The sequence below is a fragment of the Akebia trifoliata genome, chromosome 16 (assembly GCF_017979445.1).
Source record: "Akebia trifoliata isolate Shusen 1 chromosome 16, ASM1797944v1, whole genome shotgun sequence".
Classification (NCBI taxonomy): domain Eukaryota; kingdom Viridiplantae; phylum Streptophyta; class Magnoliopsida; order Ranunculales; family Lardizabalaceae; genus Akebia; species Akebia trifoliata.
The window spans coordinates 24,327,024-24,340,601 of record NC_141390.1 but is presented as its reverse complement, the minus strand read 5'-3'; the positions used below and the strand labels follow the sequence as shown (position 1 = coordinate 24,340,601).

General features: G+C 36.8%; 1 pseudogene across 1 annotated transcript; it reads right to left on the bottom strand.

Moving 5' to 3' along the window:
• Window positions 1–3,002: 3,002 nt before the first annotated feature.
• On the bottom strand, window positions 3,003–10,959 carry LOC147383003 (protein GIGANTEA-like; annotated as a pseudogene). Its single transcript, XR_015173883.1, has 7 exons — window positions 9,872–10,959; window positions 9,465–9,561; window positions 8,713–8,786; window positions 7,744–8,588; window positions 7,573–7,641; window positions 7,259–7,477; window positions 3,003–7,113 (listed from the first exon to the last, which is right to left on the bottom strand). The product of XR_015173883.1 is annotated as a protein GIGANTEA-like (transcript).
• Between the last annotated feature and the right edge of the window lie 2,619 nt (window positions 10,960–13,578).

Below are 13,578 nucleotides of genomic sequence, written 5' to 3'. Positions count from 1 at the left end.
AGATCTTTGAGAATGAAGGTCATCCAAGTGAGTTCAGCCACTGTGTTATCCATTACGCGATATTCTGCTTCCGTGCTTGGTCGGGAAGTTGTATGTTATTTCTTTGCACACCAAGAGATAAGGTTTCCTCCAAGGAATGTACAATAGCCAGTAGTGGATCGTCTCGTTGTAGTGGACCCTGCCTAATCTGCATTTGAGAAAGCAAACAGATCAAGTGTAGTGTGTGAAGAAAAATTTAATCCCATTTCTATTGTTCGTTTGACATATCATAAAATATGTCGACCCATTTTTAAATGTGTCATTGTGGGAGCATGAATGAATTGAGATACATAATTAACACTAAATGAAAGATCAAGACGAGTGAGTGTAAGGTACTGTAAAGCTCCAACAAGTCCTCGATAGTAACTTCGATCTTCCAAGAGAGTACCATTGGAAGATATTTTTGTTTTAGCTTCAAGAGGTGTACTCATTGGCTTACAGTCAACCATATTTGAGCGTTCAAGTATCGTCAATGCATAATGTGATTGGGATAAATGAAGGCCACTTGTTGTTGACGTTATTTCCATCCCAAGAAAGTGGTGAATAGGTCCTAAGTCTTTCATTGCGAACTCACTGATAAGGTCCCAATAACTTGACTTTGGGACCATAATTTCTCGGATTCTATCACATTATAAATGCTAATTCCTTTAAATAATTATAAAATTAAATTATTTATCCAAATTAATAGAGCTAATGAGATTTTATTGTTAATTGTAGATAAATAAAGCGCACGTGGAAGTTATCAAATCGCGAAACAATTACGGTTACAATACGCGGGTCGAAAGGAAGTTTCCAGAAAAATCTCGATCGATTTGGGCGCCACGTCACCGCGCCGCGGCTAGCCAAGACCGCGCCGCAGTCATTTCGAGGAATTTGTCCTCGAGATTTTTACAGAAGCTTCTAGAAGTTTCGGTGGTTGTAACTGATTGGGTCATTTGAATCGAATTATCCGCTAAATCACCCCGATTACCCGAATAAGAACATTATAAATTTGAGGGTTGATTTCAAAGAAGGGGTCCCCTCTTGGGGCCTTCTCCTTGCTCTCTTCTTCTCTAAGTTTTGATTTCTCCTCTTTGTAATTCTCTGCAATTTTCCTTTGAGTGAGATCTTGAGTGTAGTGAGAACATCAAGAGGAACCACTCATTGTTCATGTAATTGTTGGAAGAGCTATAAAAGGAGAATTTCGGATCGATCATCGTCTTCATCTTCTTCACCCATATTCTTTGCTTTTTATTAATTGTTGCAATTATGAATCTTGCAATGAGTGGCTAGAATCTCCTTAGAGAGTTCAATAATGCCAGAGCAAGTCCATCCATTTAATGTAGTTTCAAATTCATTATTCTTGCTTATCTTGTTAAATATTCTGTAAATTCTTCTTTGATTAGATCCATTAGCTTATATTTCTGATTCAACTTTGATAGCCATTACTTAGATAAGTTCAAGAATGGCTATGCTCTGTGAAGAATCAGAATATAGATTAAGCAATCTCAATCAGATTAGGATTTACATGAATAACTTCTAGTTACTTTCGTTGATTAAACGGCTCCACTTTCCGATCCATGAGCAATGACTTGCTACATGGATTGAGTTAGATTCAGAATTAATCTGCATTGTGGATGGTTTGCAAAGGCTACATTGAACTCTCTAATCCTTCTCTCTTAGAATTTCAATCTTTATTTTCTGTTTAGATTTCAATTTAGTTTCTACTACAACTTTGTTTTGTTTTTAAAACTAATCTGTTTTCCAATTCTGTTTTGGCATTTTTATCCGAATGAATCCGTGAATCCTCATTGTCCATGTGGAACGAATTCGACTTACCCAAAGTCCATTTCTTAATCTTAATCTCTGCATCTCTATTGCAAGCTTTACAACCGATCACTCACTACTTAGCAACATAATAAAATTTGAAACAAGTGTTGGAGTTGATCTTGTGAGCATCATTTCATATACATAAAGGAGTAAAATCAATGAGCCATAGTCCGAATGAAAAACAAACAATGAAGGGTCAGCTAGACTACAAAACAAAATATATTTAAGAAGAAATGCACTAAAACGATCAAACCAAGCACGTGGTGCTTGTTTTAGGCCATAAAGAGCTCTTTGTAGTTTGCAAATGTGTCTTGGATGTTGAGAGTCTACCATTCCTGGTGGTTGTTGCATGTATAGATCTTCAGAAATTAAACCATGCAAGAAGGCATTTTTTACATTCAGTTGACGAATGGACCACTTTTGAACAAGAGCTATGGTAATTATCATGCATATTGTCCCTGGTTTGATAACCGGAGAAAAAATTTCTATGTAGTCTACTCCATCAATTTGATGATACCCTTTTGCAACTAAACGTGCTTTGAGTCGATCTAAAGAAGAACCATTTGATTTGATTTTTGATTTAAACACCCATTTTGACCCAATGACATGTATGCTTGGTGTTCGAGGAACCAGTTTCCAGGTCTCATTCTGATGTAGTGCAGCCAGCTCCTCGTCCATGGCTGCTTTCCAACCAGGATGTGCCAATGCAATCTTAATATTTTGAGGTTCACGAGGTATATTAGCTAAGGTGATGGTGGTTAAGGCATACTTAGGATTTGGTTTTACCACACCTAGTTTAGACCGAGTGACCATGGAGTGGACCAATGGTGCTGAAGGACCAGGACTATGATGGGAGGACTCAGGTGTTTCACATACAATCTTTGGAGCTATTTCTTGGGCAGTCCCAAGAGACTCTTGACATTCTTGTGATAGAACTGTTTTAGGTGAATTAGTGTTGTGAAGAGACTCATGAAATTCATTAATTTATGTATTGGTCTGAGACTCCATAGAGGGGGATTACCGTGATGACTCTGTCAGACTAAAATTTTGGGAAAAACTTAGTGGAGATCAAGTGTCAATTGGCAGCAAGGGACTTCAAAATGGGGGTGAAGAAGAGTCCGAAGTTGTACCTGCAGAAGAACAAATGTTAGTATGTGGTAACCAAAAATAAAAAATACTAATTACTACTAGCTGATTTGCTGTCGTGCAGGGTTTGTTGAAAGGCTTATATGGAAAAATTAATTCATCAAAGACAACATGATGAGAGATGAAAAACTTTTTACTTGATGGATGATAACATTTATAAGCCTTATGTTTTCCACTGTACCCTACAAAGATGCACAGAAGTATTTTTGGATCAAATTTGTGTTTTCGTATATCCCAAGTGTAGGGAAAACACTTAGACCCAAATGCTCGGAGAGAGGAATAATCTGGATGTGTCCCATGAAGAGCCAAATATGGTGTTTCAAAGTTGAGAGTAGATGAAGGTAGGCGATTCATAAGATACATAGTTGTGTTGAAAGCCTTTATCCATAAGAATAAGGGTGCACCACAGTGAAATAACATAGTCATTCCTAATTCTCTTATAGTCCTATGGCGCCTCTCAACTATACTAGTTTGCTTAGGGGTATATGGGGATGATACCTGATGAACAACGCCTGTAGAAAGAAAATGAGTCGATAGTTTTGAATTGATGAACTCACCACCTCCGTCTGAATGAAATTTTTTAATTTGCTTGTTAAACTATCTTACAACATATTTTTCAAAAGCTAAGTATGCATTAAACAAATCAGATTTGTTGCGCAAGAGAATAATCCACGTATACTTAGAAAAATCATCAACCAAACAAGCACAGTATTTAAATTTTTCAATGGATAAAACGGGTGTAGGTCCCCATAAATCCCAATGAATTTTTTTCAAAGACACTAGTATTAGAATGTTCTGAACTAGAAAAAGGTAAACAACTAAGTTTTCCTAATTGACAACTATCACAAAGATGTTGAAATTTTGTTGTCCCTACGACATCAATTAGTCCTTTATTTTTTAGCATTTGTACAGTTGAAGACTGTGGGTGGCATAGGCGTTGATGCCAAACTTCTACAGTGCCTGATTTGAAGCGATGTGAGAAATATAATTTTGGTGAAGTGGGTAGGACATAGAGATCACCTTTGTGTTTCCCTATTATCATTGCCTGACCTATTTTCCGTTCCTTAATACAAAAATCAACATTAGAAAATTCACAAGTAACAGGAAATTGTTTAGTTAACTGGATTACTTAAAGTAAATTTTTTGTTAAGTTAGGAACTAATAAAACATCATTGAGTGGTAAGGCAGACACTTTTTGTTTTATACAAGAATCATCAGTTGCAAGAATTGGCATCGAAGACCCATCTCCAGTTAGCACGGAGTCAGCACCAGAGTATTTACAAAGGTTAATTAGCATACCTGGCTTGCCTGTCATATGGTTGGAGACCCCAGTGTCCATTGTCCACTTGGTGTCAACAATGGTGGTGTCCAAAGTGAATGTTGCAAGTGCTTGTGGAATCTCATCTTGTTGAGCGATTTTCTTTGGCACCCACCAGCATATCTTAGCAATATGTCCCATCATCCCACAATATTGGCATTGTTGTTCATGGTACTTGCCCCTCTCTGCAGGTGACATGCGACACTCACCAGGCTGTGGAGGTCGACGTTGTGAGTTTGCTGAAGAAGAGTCCCTTTGTTGTTAAGCCTAGAATCTATGACCATTGGAAGTGGATTTTTGTGAAGATGCACGATAGCCTTAAGAGTTTGGCTGTGGGCGTTGCTGTTGCTGTCCATAAAAAGCCATTTGATGAGTGAAGGAAGAAGTTGGGATGTTTGTGTGGTTAGAGAACCAGTTGCACTTTTGATCAAAGTTTTGGAGTTGGGAGACCAACTCAGAGTATGATGGCCTGGGAGGCTTCAACATGGTTGTGAATATTTCATAATGAGGACCAAGGCTAGTAAGAAGGCAGAAGACTTTTTCTTGGTCTGGTACAGGCTTTCCAATGGCTAATAAATTGTCACAGAAACCTTTGAAGGTGCGAATATGTTCTGTGATTGTTGTGTTGTCTTCCTTTCAAAGATAGGTCACTTGTTGTCTTAGTGTGAACTCACGTTCTTGTGAGTCTTGTGCATATGCATTTTTGAGAGCCTCCCAAATAGCATGAGTTGTGTCGAGACCAACAACGAGTCCGAGAGTTTCCTCAGAGAGTGTTCCAATGATCCACCCTCGAAAGAGACGATTTGACTTCCGCCATGCTATAAAAGCATTTCTTAATTGTGGTGTTGAATTTTTTGCATTTGTGTATTTGGTTGGAGCGGGATCTTCATTTGTGAGATGCCCGACTATTTCTTGATTCTCGGCAAGAGCCAATGCTTGCTCACGTCACAAGGGGTAATTGTTTGGGGTGAGTCAGAGGGTGATGAAGTTGCCAACATTAAGTGACAAGGTAGTCATGGTGAAAGAAATAAGCAGAAGTTAAGATGGAAGTTGAAGAGAAAAAAAAAACAAACTAAGCCAAAGTGATGGGTTGCGCCTAGTATTCACAATGGCTCTGATACCATAGTGAAAAACTAAGCTAACTGAGTAATTGTTTTTTTTTTTTAAATGAAACTCAAATTTTATTCAATGGCAACGTGAACACTTAGGCAATACAAGTGCAGTATTTAAAATAACATTACAATGATTCAGTTGTAAATCAAATAAAAAGAAATCCCATGAAATCTGGCTCTGGTTTGAGTTGTTTGACAATCTATTGTGTACTCCATTTGTTGCTTTGACAGCTTGATAATAGAGAATCCCTCTTTATTTGGAATTTGCTGAACTACCATGCAGATTTAAATTCAAATTTGAACTTTCCGAATTTATAGGCTGGATTGGATTGTTATCTTGATCTAAACATGTTGCCATTAGAGCTCCAAGATCACACAACTTCTCTCCACTAATTGAGGCTAGATTGTGAGAGTCTTCACCCTTTTTTCTCCATGAATCTCATGCATCCTTATTTCTCCATTGACTCTCACAATTGTTGGTAGTGCCGAGCTGTGATAGCTTGCTAATAGGTCTCTGACTAGTCCTGTGACTAGGGAAGAAATAAGGTGAGTAGTGTTTGAATCTTAGAAAAACAATCCCCCGGGCTAGATGGGTTTGGAGTGGAATTCTTCATTCATCGTCTCCAAAAGCCCTCTATGTTAAACTGGATATTTGTAAGGCGTATGACTATGTCAATTGGAGTTTTCTTCAGTCCGTTTTAATCCTAGTGGGTTGTCCACTAGTCTCTGTTAACTTGGTTATGGAATGTGTGTCTTCCTATAGATTCCTTGTAATCATTAATGGGTCATCACATGGAAGGGGCTTACACCAAGGCGATCTGCTTTCACCTTACCTTTTTGCACTTATTATGGAAGCATTCACTTGTTTATTTTAGAAGAAAGTAAACTCAAATCAAATTCTTATTCATTCTATTAAAATATCCCATGGGGTATCACATCTAACACTACAACAAAAAATGGAGATTAGGAACGGTTATAAACCATTCCTAAACGACTATGAAACGGTTGATCGACCATCTCTAATTGAGGCGTCGTTAAGCCGTTCTAGATCTTAGTATTTGGAACGGCTTACAACCGTTCCTAATCTAACAACACTAGCACAAAAAAAAATATAAATATACCTTAGACATCGATTAAAATCCAATGTCTATAAGATTAATGTCCTAAGTCTGAGACTTTGGACATCGGTTACAAACCGATATCTAAAATTATCACAAACCGATATCTAAACTTTTGAAAAAAAAATAGAGATATGCCCATATGGATGGGATTTGACAAAAAATGTGAAAGCAATATTTTAGAGTACGGATAAAACTTACCAAAGTAGATCGAAGGGCTTGTCGAAGACTGACTGATTGTTTCTTTCACATTAGATACTCTCTCGGGACAATTTGTCGTTAAAACTTTTACGTTACGCGAGTATGATACTAATAAGAACATAGAGCAATGAATTGATGCTAATAATGGCAAGGGCTATTACCTGATGGGTCACGAAGACAATCTCAAATCGGAATGGTACAATCCAACCCCTTGGCGGCATCATCAAGGAATATCATTGCCATTCCAATTGCAAGCCTGGTGTGAGCCTCCAATGCTAAGCACTTCTCAATATCTTTGATGGCCAAGCTGGAATCTCCCCATTCAAGCAGAAGCTGGACTGCTCTAGCTGTTGCTTCCAAAATTTGCACACTAATTAACAGTAATAAAAACATGTAGTAAGTAAACGTTATAATTAAAGAGGTGCACAATCTAATAAGGTCACAAAGCTCTCTTAAATGTGAATATAAGGTGAAACACGAAGAAGAAAAATAAGTATATTTACTCGCAATAGTACCTCTAGTTGTGGTAAAGTGCACGCTTCTCCATCAGCGAGCATTCCATCTGTGGCACGTTGTAGAAGATCTGGAGCACTAGATAGAATTACCAACGATTCTGGGCAATCATGATTTCTCATTAGCTCCACCATTAATTTTACTATCTGTTGATTAATTATCCATGTATTTTGATCTTGCTCACCATCTCTAGCAACCCAAGATTGCAAAGCCTTCTCTGCCTGAAATGGTTTGGGTAAAAAAGTTATAGAGATGCTATATATATTTTTTTAAAGTCAGTTGAGAATTCACTTATTAACTTAAGCCGAATACTGACCCGAAGAACAATTGCAGACAATGCTTTTGTTGGCGAAGCTGATACAACACTACACAAGGCATTGACTACCTATACAAAATAATAAGAGTTGATCACTTTGAACAATTTGAATTAATCACCGTAGTTATAAAATAAATTATATATTATAAATAAGACATGATAGAACAATACCTGTCTCCACCCCTGTTGAGAAGATGTGCTTTTGTCGCTCAGTTGTGTTTCCGGGGCTGCAACCAACTTGTGCCACAGCAAGGAAACAACAAAGAAGCATAACTCTTGTTTATCGGTGAGTACAGACTTTAGAAGAACTTGGGCACTACAATTGAATCCAATATGTATGTCCCTTATAAGGAAATTAGCCAAATCTGATGCATCCTTTTCCAATGAGGACGCCCTTGTATCCTTCATGAATGTCAATGAGGTTATACAATGAGGACGCCCTTGTATAAATTTCATTATCCCACTTACACCGCATAAATATAGAGATAGCACGCGTGCACACCTTCGATCGTCCAAATAGTTCAGAAACATGAGCAGCAACCATAGCTGCAGCGACTATCTCATTTGAACTATAACTCCATGAAGTGCCAATGGTAGATGGCTTTAGTGAAAATAGTGCTTCTAAGATTCCTAATATCAATCGAACATGTTGTATGGCAGCACACAAACCATTTTGTAACCCATTTGAAGAACCATTAAGTTTTGCAAGCTTGGCCATGCTAGGTACATCTTTAGAAATCAATGGGAACACCTGAAATTCACAAGCCAAAGCACACACAGAAGCCAGAATATAAGAATCAAATGCTGCCACGGGCCCTTGTTTTCTTACTTTTATTGCTTTTGCATCCTTTTGTTTTCCATTCTTGATTGTAAGTCCTCCGTAGCATCATTAGTAGAACATATATGACCGCTACTTGTTCTCTTGCTTCCATTGGGTCGAGCTTCGTGACTGACACACATGGTTAACACCACAAACAACACTCCCGATCTCACAGACTTGGTCTTTTGAACATGTTCTTGTTGACAAAAAAATAAGCCAATAACAATAAATGCTTAGCAACATTGTTTCAATGCACTTTGTAAAACAGTTGTTTCTATTTCTCCATAGCTATTACATTGTTATTTATAAAGTTCAACTACCTGCTGTGCTTTGTCTCTGCATTCATCAGATTGCTGGTTGTTTTGTGATTCTGGATGGTCTTGGATTTCATCGGCTGAATGAATGAACTAAAGGTTACTAAGCATGAAGGTGTTCATTGTTTTATACATTCTTTCTTACAATGGGTACTGTAAGCTATACGTGTGTTAAATTTGTTAGTTGAAGCTTTAGCTATCGCACTTATAAGATGGGTACTGTAAGCTATACATGTGTTATTATTAAAAAACTATAAAAACATTATAACAGTTTTAAAACACGGTGTAAATAACAGCAACTACTTACACATATACCACAACAAAGATGGTTGAAATCTGGTATCACAACAATATAATGGCCTCCGTTAAAATCATTGATTAGGAGCAAGCATATAATAGGTAAGGTCATCGGCATTTTATTAGATTTCCACAAATTTCAGAAATATTTCCATTTCCAAAGGAATTTGACAGGAAATATCACTTAAGCTTTCTTTCTGTATATATTTGACAAACTATTTCGTGAAACCACTGTTGAAGTAGATGGGATCAATGTATTACATCATCCTTTTAGGTCAATTACTAGACCTATAAATGATAGTTACGCATGACTAAAATGATGGTTACGTTCTATAATTTTAAATTATAAGTTATTGATCTAAAATGTTTGGGGAGTAGAATGAAAGAAAAACGTATATGGGCCAAGCAGAATCCTCAAATTTGTAATCAAAGAAACCAACAATATAAAATGTAGGACTTACCTTATGTGTTCGAATGCGATTAAGCGATTCCTTGAGAGATTCTTCCATTGCCCTGAGATGTTCTGTATTGGTGCTTTTATCTAGATGAGTCCAATAGCTGGAAGGATAAAACCATGTGGAATTATCATTCAAGGGAAAACAACCAACGCATGGATTTCCTGAATATACGTTCATGACTACCATTACTGAAAAGGGCATTCCAAAGATTGAGGGCCCAATGTTCTATGACAAGTGCTTAGAATGGGAGTTCATACACCATAAAGAACGCCATAACCAAAAAGAAGAAAAACAGGCAGCAAGAATTTTGTGATAAATAAATTGTCAATCATGATGATACATCACAATTGCACCCAAAACTTCCTCAAACATCTTAGCATAGCCTAATCATTGGCATTTATATATCTTACCTCCTTAGGATCAGCCAACATGCTTACAATAGAAGCATCGATAGCGTCTTGGTTCTCAACCCTAGAAGCCCTTGCAGCAATCAGAATGATAATTAAAACAGTGTAATTAGAGCTGCAATATTTTAAGATATTGATAGTACAAGAAGCTATGGGCATACCCGGACCGCTCATTAGGTTCACCATGCCCTACATTTTTGAGTGTTTTAATGCACCTAAGAAAATATGAATAAGGAAAGTTGGTCTTAGAATTTGAGATGGGGCTAATAGTGAGATTATTGTCTTGGCCATATCATCATTTCCCCAAAGGATTAACTCAAGTTCCAGCCAAGAAAGGAAGATGACTTTCATAGAGAAGTGATTCTCTTCATGAAAATGAGAAATACACTCAAAAATCACGTTTCTAGTGTCCCCATAAAACGACTCATTAATTCTTGATGCAGCATAGATGGCAAAATCAAGGTACCAAAATACAAATTCATTGAGAACTTAAATGTCCAAATTAATTCAAGTTCTGCAAACACATTTGATATTTGAAGAAATGGTAAAATGAGCATGAAAACTTTCTCATAATATCAGTACAAAAAACATTTTGGAGTAAAGAAAATGTAAGTTCACTTCAATACTTACTGATGCATGTATCTGAAATATTTAAACTTTGAGAACTTACATAGAAAAGAAGGGACACGTGTAAGAAGTAAACTATGAATTCATGTTCCCAAACAATCCCCTAAAGTAATTTGATTTCAAAAGACAAAGCAGAAACACCTGATCTATAACAATTGATGTTGCTAATCTCTGTTCGTGTTCCCCACAGCTTCAAAAAGAATCTGTGATAAGGGATGCTAATCATCCGAAACTATTCCAACCCTAAGTTTGAACACGATCACAATTCACATCAGAAATACAAATAGCTTCCCATGTTTCATATAAGAGATGCTAAAACAATCAAAATTACAACTGCAAGAAGAATGTAACTCATACTACAAGAATGACCTGAAAACTAAAGAGAATTGTAAACGAGATCAATAACGGACAATGGATTTAAAAAATCTAGCAAAAAACACGAGTTCATAAAAATAAAAATAGAACACTGCTAAGGTAGCTTGAAACCCTAAATAAGAGTATTCGAACCTTCGATTCACAAGGTCAGGAAAGAAATTGAATCTCTCTTCTCTGTGTTCTCTGCTGCTTGGTGAATTCTTCGGTTCTCCTCTACTGAGCGAGCGATTGAGCGAGATCGAGGGAGAGCGACTGAGATCGAGAAACGATCGAGCGAGCGACTGAGCGAGAGAGAGATGAGATCGAGGGAGAGCGACCGAGAGAGAGATGAGATCGAGGGTGATCGACTGAGATCCAGAGAGACTATCGAGAGAGAGAGAGAGAGAGAGAGAGAGAGAGACGAGAGACGAGAGAGCGATAGACAAAAAGATGAATAAAGTAATGTCTACAGAATTTCGGGGCTTCAAGTCAATGTTACCAAGAGAGTAATTCATTTTTTAGGAATCCCAATTTTTTCTTCCCCGTCTCACTTTTACCCTTTGTTAACCATTAATTGATAAATTCTATAAAAGAGTTGCAAGGTGGAAGGGCCATTTACTCTCTTATGCAGGAAGGGTTGAGTTGATCAAGTCGTTCCTTTTGAGTTTTCATTTGTATTGGTCAGCTTCATTTAATATTCCAATAAGCATCTTGAAAATAATAGAATCAATCCTTATTAAATTTCTGTGGAGTGATCCAAATCATGATCATCCAAATAATTGTCAATAGGAACAAAGCGGGAGGCATTGGCATTCATCAACTAAGGGATAGAAATAAAATAAGCATGATGAAACTCTTCTAGAATTAGTGGAGAATAAATCCATGTGGGCAAAATGGATGAGACAAAGGTATGTGGGTAGTTCGGATATTTGGCATTGCCTAGTCCCTCAAAACTCACCTTGGGCTTGGAAAGGCATTCTACAGGCAAGAGAAAATTCCATGAATTTAGTAAGAATAAAATTGGGTGATGGAATGTTAACATCTATGTGGAGGGACCCTTGGATAGAAGGGAAATCACTAATTTCCAGATTTGGAAATAGGATTCTGGGCCTTTTTAACATCTTATTTTTTCACATCGGCTACCTTGTGGGCTACTGAATGATAAAGTAATTTGAATGCCAACATCGAATGGGAAATTTACAATGAAGAGTGCATATGAAGCCATTCAAGGAGAACATCAAACTATACTTTGGAATGATATAGTTTGGCATTTGAAATCTATTCCAAGACATTCTTTTGCGGCATGTTTAGCAATCCTTAAAAAAGTTTCAATGATTGATAACCTACAAAACAGAGAATTTCACCTTCCATCAAGATGTATTCTTTGTTTGTGGTAAGTGGAAACAATGGACCACCTCTTCTTTAAGTGTCCGTTTAGTAGATGGGTTTGGAGTTCGGCTCTAAGAAGATTTGAAATTACTAGAATGGACATGGGTACTACTGCGGAAGAAATTCTTGTCGTTAAGGGTATGAGATTTTTTAACAACATCATTTACAAAATGCTCTGTCTTTACTCTTGTTCAGTGATTTACAATCTTTGGAAGGAAAGGAATCGTCAAATCTTTGAAGAAACTAGATCACTAAAATCATTTATTACCATGTGGAGGATGATATCAAGACTATTTACCATGATGAAGAAATAGAAGAAAGTCTCTTCTCTGTGACTACCCCATTCTTCATAAATTGGAATTGTTCATGGAAAGTCTTAATAAAATCTGTGAAGAATTTTTCTTGGAGGCAGCCCGATATTAATTGGATAAAAATTAATACGGATGCATCAAATAGAGAAGATCATGCTGGACTTGGTTTCATAGGCAGGGATTCTAATGGTTACTTTATCTTTGCGGGATGGTTGACCGTGATTGAGGATGATATTATGAGTATCGAACTAACGGCAATCAAAGAAAGTCTCAAATATGCAAATTCAAGGGCTACCAATCCATTCAAGTGAGTTCGGACTCGTTATATGCACTGAATGTATCAATAAAGTGAATGAACCCGGTTGGAAGTACGAAGATTTAGTCAAGGAGATAAGGAATTTGGCTTCGAGTCGAATTTTGGTGGAAGGAGGCAAATAGAGCAGCAGATTATCTGGCAAGACTTTGCATTCTTGTTAGTTTTTTAATAAAAAGGGAGGTCCCCCGACAACCCCAGCTTACCGATCAAATAAAAAAAACTTGCTAATTCTAAGCATATATATGAATATAGCGTCCAAGTTACAGCTGCAACTATAAGGTTAAAATATTTTAAGATTAAAATAAAATAAATAGTATATCAGTCCAAATTCTAAATAAAAACAATCATAAATATATAATACATATTGAAATAATAAAATATATAAAAATATTTTACAGAGATTCTCTACTTGATGATTAAAAAAAATACCTACTGAAATTCAAGGAACAAATGTTTGAAGATGTCTTTCAGAAGAAAATTACATAACATTTGAATCTCTCTCAAAGAAATAGTTCTTATCTTCACTAGTACCAGCTGAATCACTGTATTCCATGAATCCAATATTAATCGTACCACAAACTGATTTGTAACATCCTGATTCACAATTCGGTGTGGGTACAGATCCAGTAACACAGACTTATGTAACCTCTCCACTTCCTCTCCCTTAATCAGTAATAAAGCACTCATATTAATCAATAATAATGTAAATATTT